This window comes from Pseudochaenichthys georgianus, chromosome 3 (genome assembly GCF_902827115.2).
Source record: "Pseudochaenichthys georgianus chromosome 3, fPseGeo1.2, whole genome shotgun sequence".
NCBI classification, from domain to species: Eukaryota; Metazoa; Chordata; class Actinopteri; order Perciformes; family Channichthyidae; genus Pseudochaenichthys; species Pseudochaenichthys georgianus.
Genome location: NC_047505.1, coordinates 34448920 through 34456700, shown reverse-complemented (window position 1 = coordinate 34456700; position 7781 = coordinate 34448920). Strand labels below are relative to the sequence as shown.

At 41.3% G+C, this 7781-nt stretch overlaps 1 protein-coding gene across 2 annotated transcripts in view; it reads right to left on the bottom strand.

Annotated features, from left to right (window-relative positions):
* dagla (diacylglycerol lipase, alpha) overlaps window positions 1-7173 on the bottom strand; it is a 50498-nt gene extending 43325 nt beyond the window's left edge. For both annotated transcript variants that reach the window (XM_034110761.2, XM_034110762.2), the window contains exon 1: window positions 6459-7173. The gene's annotated coding sequence lies outside the window, so the exon portion shown is untranslated. The remainder of the gene's footprint in view (window positions 1-6458) is intronic.
* Window positions 7174-7781: the final 608 nt, after the last annotated feature.

Genomic DNA, 7781 nt, shown 5'->3' with positions numbered 1-7781 from the left:
CATTTATGAGCATGAAACTGAGCGTGAGCATCTGCACCATTTTCGGTGCAGAGGAAACCTACATTTTCTCCTCCAGCCTTCCCATCTCCCCCTCTTCTTCCTTATCTAGCTAATCCAGATTCTGGTTTTGGTTTCGTGCTGCTCGTCTTTTTTTAGACTGAAAGCCATGTGCCACTCACTCCCACTCTCCCTCTGCCTCTTTCTCCATCTTTTTCTCCCACTGCCACCCACCCAATCCCTTTCACCTCTTCCCACTCCATTTTCTCTTCTTTCAGTTGATGTGGTAGTATGTGCTCTACCGATTGCACGTGTCTGTTTGTGTGTACATAAATGTTGTTTTTTGTGTTGGGGTGGCAACATATGTGATCTGCCAACCTGTCTGTGGACTGCTGCCAAAATCCATGTAAAGATACGCGTGTCATTGTATCTGTTCAGATACTGAAAATAACTACCGCAGTTTTGTCCGTGCAACACACTACTGCAGCTCTACACTTTCAGCAATGAGCTGGACATATTGTGGGGCTTTTAATTGGCGTTTTTCACACATTTGTATTTTACAAACAACTGTCTATTAATGGCTTTTCTGCAGAATCACATGATTTCTGTTCCTCGTCTTGTAGATGTTGTGATTAATGCAAGTGTGTCCTAAAGGGGGCACACATAAACACTAGGGCTGTGCATCTTCACTGGTCTCACGATTCGATTACGATTATCCTGTCAACGATTCGATTCGGTTCGATATCACGGTGCATCACGATTCATACCAATGCGTTGCATCCTCAATGTTCTATTCTAGCAACAGTCTTCTGTTAAAGAAAGGACACTGAATGTCCTGAATGTGGCATCACACACAGGACTTGAGTCTGAACACAGCAGACAACAGGAGTATTTACAATAGCATATACAAACACAAATAGTGCATGTGGGTGCACACTCACATTCTCTGTCTTACTGTTACATAAATCCCATGAATGTATGAGATTAAATTAGCTTCATTATATCTCAGTGATTAAGTGAATAATAAAGTTTCTATCAGGTCACTGTCAGCCTGTCATTATTTTCAGGGAGGGGGCGGGCCTTGGAGCAGCAGAGAGGAGACGGTGATCGCGGAAGCTTTTTTCCTCCTGCCTTCACAAACTTTACACACGAATCGCCTGAAAATTGCTAGAGGACATTCATACTCCGCGATCCAAGACTTAATTAAATCCACCAAAAACCTGACATGTTTGTAACGCGATTATTTTTGAAAAACATAAATCCCTGTCTGTGTCTCTGAGCCGCAGCGACACGGAGTGATTCGGAGCGGGTCCTTCTGCTGTGGGTTCTGGACTGGTGTTCTTGTGTTGGTGGATAAAGCAGACTGCTCCGTGTTCGGTGTTGCTGTGCCGCTGTCACGTATGTTCCCTGATCTCTGCGTCACCGACCGATTTGATATTAAAGTGACAGAAAAAACGTTATAGTAAAGCCGCGGCCGGAAAATCAGGAAGCAACGTTACTACTCTATAACCGATTATCTTCCGTCACTGCATCGAGACCGAATCGTCCACGTCCACGTCCGCACCGCAATGCATCGTAGAAACGATTATTTTCAACACCCTTAATAAATTCACATACACCTCCAAAGTACCTAACAGATCAACAATACTGAGACGATGGCCTTTTAGATATGGCTTATGTGGATAATATGTCCCATGATGCACTTGAAAATGCTAACTGCCTTGTTGTCACTAATGCAAGATTCATGTCTGACAAATAAAAACACAGAGGTCACTGACAATATTATCTCCCATTTTTCCAAATATTCAGAATAAACACTGAAGTAGACTTCAAATAAAAACACAAGATTAACTTAATTTTGTCTGCTGAATTATCTCCAAAAAAATAATTAGAGTTACGCCCAAAGTTAATATTTGCAATTTAACTTAAAGGTGGGGTAGGTAAGTTTGAGAAACCGGCTCGAGATCGCTAGAATTTGAAAATCCACAACCGGAGAAAATCTGCCACTTCCTTACAGAGCCCCTCCTCCAACACACACAAACGCGCACATGACCAATGAGGGCACGAGTTTGTGCCCCGATGGAAGGCTGACAGGCAGGTAGGCCATCCAATCCGTTTAGCCGGCCCGGATTGGTTGTACTTTTTACAGTATTACGGCTTCTACAGATGAAATTTTTTTTATGGATTTTTTGTCAAAGCACTTAAGATATTCATTGCTATCGGGATGTTAAGAGCATTCCATGGAATATAACAAAAAGTGTATCTCGAGCCGGTTTCTGAAACTTACCTACCCCACCTTTAAAAGATCACCTATCATGCAATTTGTAGGCAGTAGCATAGGTCTCAGATATATACAAATATATAAAAAACATGTCTATGAAGTGTTTTGCTCAAAATACCAAACAGATCACCCATTCATATCCCTCTATTTCACTTCCTGTTTCAAACGTGCTTATTTTCTGTATAAAGCTTTAAAAAATTAAATAAAAGCTAAAGAGGGGCGGAGTTTATGCCTGCTCATGCGAGAGATTCTACCGGCAGATACTGCCGTGATGAAACGCCATATCATGGATTATCAAGGATTATTTCTGAAACAGTATGGAGCTCAAAGGCTTTCTCTCTTGCCGGTTATACCACAAGGTGAGTTCCTTTTTACTTCCTGCTTCTTCACACACATGCTCTGTGCAGTACAGGTTATCTCCGAGTGTTAGCGATGCTAATGTAAACACCGACCATATTACGTCCAAAACAGTCGGGCATTGTTTCTGATAACAACTTTCTGATAGTGCCGTGGGTCCACATTTCCGATATTACGTCATATCGGACGCAAATCAGGATCAGCTCCGTTGTACCCCCGTTTTTAGAGATTTGGGTACGGAGGAAAAGAGAGAGGGTTATATTTTCTGACGCTGCGTGAGTTCCCCGACACACATATTTATTAGGGGTGTAGCGGTATACGTATTCGTACTGAAAATATTCGGTATGGGCCCTTCGGTTCGGTACACATGTGTACCGAAGTGTACCGAACGAATATAACATTAAAAGTAAAGAATTGAGAACGTGAACAACTTTTTGGAAGTAATCTCAGGTGCTGCTTCGCAGCATTCAGAGTAATTTGCTCACATTGGGTTCAACGCCTCATAGAGCGACCAAGTCATTTCATTGGACGAGAGGCATACTATGACAGTTGGTCACAGGGATGCGTTCAAATTTAGTCAGTAATTTGAGGAACTGACGAACGCAGATAAAGTTGAGTTCGAAAATCCTCCAGCATCATTGAAGTCTCCGGTTTGGGAACATTTTGGTTTTGCAGTTACGTACAAGGATGACGGACAAAGACAGGTGGACCGAACCAAAGCTGCTTGTTGGCATTGTTCAACTAAAATTGGTTACGCGGCTGGCAATACATCAAACTTGCACACTCATTTGAAAAGGCATCACCCGAACGTGAATATCACCGGTATCAAAAGAAAAATGACTGAAGTGCAAACCCAACTCCCACTAGCATTTAAGCCTCCACCACTCGCAAAAAGTTTAGACTGAGCCAAAGCTATTACAAATGCCAAAAAACAAACAAACAAACGTTTATGTTGCCATGTTAGCAAAGCGCTACCTGGCTGTATCTGCTACCTCTGTCCCTCGAGAGAGGGTGTTCTCCACAGCAGAAGACATTAGTGCCAGCAGATCTGCCCTTTCGGCAAGCAATGTGGACAAGTACATTTTTCTTTAAAAAAACATGAAAATACAATGACAAGCAAGTCCTAATGTCAAACTGGCTGCTTAGGTACTAGTACAGTACAGTTCAAATACAGATTATTTCAGTTCATCGGAATGCTGTACCTTAATGCTTATTTTTTTATATTTTGTATTTATTTGAGTGAATATTAACAGTTTAATAATAATTAAAAACCCAAAACTAATATTTTATGTTTTGTGAGTACTAGTACAGTAAAGTTCAAATACAGACTATTTCAGTTCATCGAAATGCTGCACCTTAAAGGTGGGGTAGGTAATTTTGGAGAAACCAGCTCGAGTGCGCTAGAATTTGAAAATACACAGCCGGAAGAAATCTGCCACTTCCTCACAGAGCCCCTCCTCCAACACACACGAACGCGCACATGACCAATGAGGGCACGAGATAAGTTTGTGCACAGATGGAAGGCTGACAGGCAGGTAGGCCATCCAGTTATTTTAGCCGGGCCGGCTGATACTGATCGATATAGCTGAAATTAATAATTCATATATATATATAAATGGAAAATAATTCCCTCTTAAATGAGTACATGTGCCTTGGTGTATCTTCTGTTAAAAAATAAGAATTTCCTTCTTTCCACAAGCACTCACGTCATAAGCAGCAAACACGGCAGTAATGAGAGCTTTTGAGCTTGAAATACAGGCCTCATTTGGTACACCACTTTACAAGACAAAATGCTTATTGTTCCTTCAACATGGTGTTGGTCACAGAATGGAAGTAAATAAAGTGTTTATTAATATGAGTTTATGACTGCTTTGGATTCATATAAATTAAAAACAACATATACTACATACATGTCCGAGGGTTATAGTGTTATTTCTCTGCTCCATATAATCACACAGCTTTGGAATGTCATTTTTTTCTAAATACATTTGAAAAAATGCACTAGTGTGGACATTCAAAATGAGTGCATACAAATCCTAAAGCCTAAGTTATCATGTATTTTAACATAAAGCTTTTGAGAAAAAGAGGAATTGACAGAAAATATAAAAGAACCATAAAAAACACATCAAAACAACCACGAGGCAGTTATATCTAACAGGACTTCCTTCTGTTTAAAGAAGTGACTGAAGATAGGGTTGTAAGAGTATGAGTTATTATGGTACAATAACCGTCTCAGAAATCAAGGTTTCATGTCCAACTGGATTTCACTGTCATTATTTTATGTATAATTACTAATATATCAGTTACACTGACCCTTAAAGAACTGAAAACAGTAATAATATGATAAAACATTAGCATAAACTATGACATGTTATATTACTGTAACATGTTGGTTTACAAACAAGCATAACTACGGCATGTTAAATTAAGTTCTAAAAAAAATTCAAATAACATCACCTGTACTCTTTCTGAGAGCGCCATACAGCTCTTGTACTTAATATCCTTGATCAAAACTCTAATATCCAGGACTACACTTTTTTTAATTGTGTTGTCGGCATTTTAAAAAGGCATAATGCTCTACTTCACTTCTTAACCATCCTAAAGCAGTGTGTCCTTCACCAGCTGTTCATCAACACTTCCAAGCATTAGGACCTGTTCAATCAAACAATCAAGTCAATATCAGGGCAGAGAAGTTTTCTGGCACAAATAGGAGTCACATATTGTGTGTGCTTTGGATAACAAGGAGACAACATAGTGCATCTGCCAGGACTCCCTGAAGGGACTTGGTTTCCATTTGGGTGGAAGTCTACAGGGAGGCCAAGGAACCAACAGTAAACACTGGTGTTAGTGCAGCCCTTCATGGCAGGGATGTCATGTGGATTTTTCATTCAAATTTGATTGAGTATATTTTGTATAGGTTCATCTACTTGATATGCTTGAGGTAAAAGGCAAGAAGCAGATCAGATATCAGTATACAATAATAAAGATGTAAATATAAAAGCTGGGTGAAGTATTGGATGATTCCAGTACTCATCTTCGTGCCATAAACCTAGAGCTATTTAGTATCATCATTGGGACATAAAGCCATTTGCCCTTGCATGGACACAATGGCAATAAAGAAAAACGATAACCTATCTTGAGCTTGTGAGAAAATGAGGGGTGAAATATTCTGAGTGAGTGATAAACAGGTGTGACATTCCCCTTACTGTCGTTGTTCCAGGTCGTTTTCTTAAAAAGGAAACATGTCATGTACTGCTGCTCAACCAAAAGCATAATCTTGGTCATGTAAAGTTTAACGTCTGGTTAGTGAAGTCTTCTAGTCATGAAAATACCACTGCACTAACCATGGCTTCGAGATCAAACATATACATTAACAAGACCAATACTGGTAGTGGTAAAAGTGGAATTGTAACAACTGCAGTTTAGACAAACTAACTAGTCACCTACCGTTGGACTTTTGTAGTGATTGGTAAAATATATAGTAATTTGACTGTACAATAAAAGGACAAATACACACTGAATGACCCATGGCCCTAAAGTGAGCTGCAGCCCTTGGTGTTAACATGTGCAACATCATCTCACGGTCATCCCAACAAATCGATCAGCAGCCGCGGAGGCATAGTTTAATCTCATTTAATCCGGACAGCTGCTAAAAGTGGCATCCTGCGGGCCTAGCTAATGGAGACGTGGCCTGTGAATTGTGTCTCAAGAAAGCACTAAACGTGGATTAAAAAGCCGGGTCACACTGTCAATTCGCGGTCGACAGGCTGCCCTGCATGTGCATATCACCAAAAACAGATTATCAGTCAGTCCTGCTGCTCACCTGTATTTTGACGAAGTCGTGCCACGACCCGCTGCATCGGTTCCGCTCGCGCTCCCATATCCCTCCGACCGGCGACCCGCCTCAGCCTCGCTTTCCCCGACACCGGCTCAGGGCTGGGGGGGTGAATTCACAAATGTCTCCGCGTATATTTTTACAATAACCGTGTAGACGTCATTACAGCAGCAGGGTGAATGAATCCAAATACATCAAAGAGCTTTCCCTGTAATGTGCCCAGGAAAACCTGCTGCAGTCCATTTAAAAAGAGCGTTATTAATCAAACGGTCGTTTTCAAACCGTTTCTCCGCTTTATTGCAACACGTCGTCGGTTGTGGCAGTTCACTGAGTGAGGGTCGTTGTTCATGTCCCTCCGTCGTTGGAGCTCGGCATGATGGTTTCTATCCACAGAAGGTAAAAGTGCTTCGGGGTTTGACGAAAAAGGCGATCCTCACGTGTATTCAGCGGCTGGTGTGTGCAATCAGCCGGACAACTCCCGGACCCCGGAGCGGATAGCAGCTAAACGGAGGCAGCATTTCCACAGGATCTGGTCCATCCCCTCGGACATTTCTCCCACGAAAAAAAAAATACATACAACTCGGCTATTCCCCTTCCGTGTTTGGCTGCGCAAATCCCGCACGGCAACGTTATGTTTACGCACACCTGACTCGTTTTTGTAAATGGCAGACCGCAGACACTTTGGAGATCCTGCGGAGAAAGGGCGCCACTGGTGGTTTCTGAATATTAAGGAATCTGCAGCTGAATCAAAGAGGGCAGTGTTTCCGAGAGGCTGCTGCCCTCCCTTTGCAGAGTCACACAGAAATACCCTGGGGGACACTGTTTTGGTTAGTCAGTCGGTTGTTAATTTGAGGGTGCGGTCTGTTTTGAAGGGTAGTGGTTACAAGTTAAAATCCGTAAACTACATTAAAGGAGAAAATGTCAAAATGCGTGTTTGAATGGGCCCAGTTTTGCCACAACGCATGCGTAATTTAGAATTGACCCAAATCAATGTCCAAGGACCAAGGGACGTACAGGCAAAGCTTCACTTGTGCAGTAAATACACGTGAATTATCAGCAACATTTTTGTCAATATTAACCTTAATTTACGTTCACTAATCTGGACTGTAGTCTATACGTGTAAAGACTACCCGAAGAAATAAGGTTATTTCACAGTTTTAACTTGTGTTTCTAATTATGTAATCTATTAAACTTGATGTAAAATATTATGACCCGATTTAAACATCACATCGTAATCATGTCATTACATAGGGGTATTTTGATTTGATTTTCGATTATATTATAAATAATTGATTGTCATAAAGGCGTGTG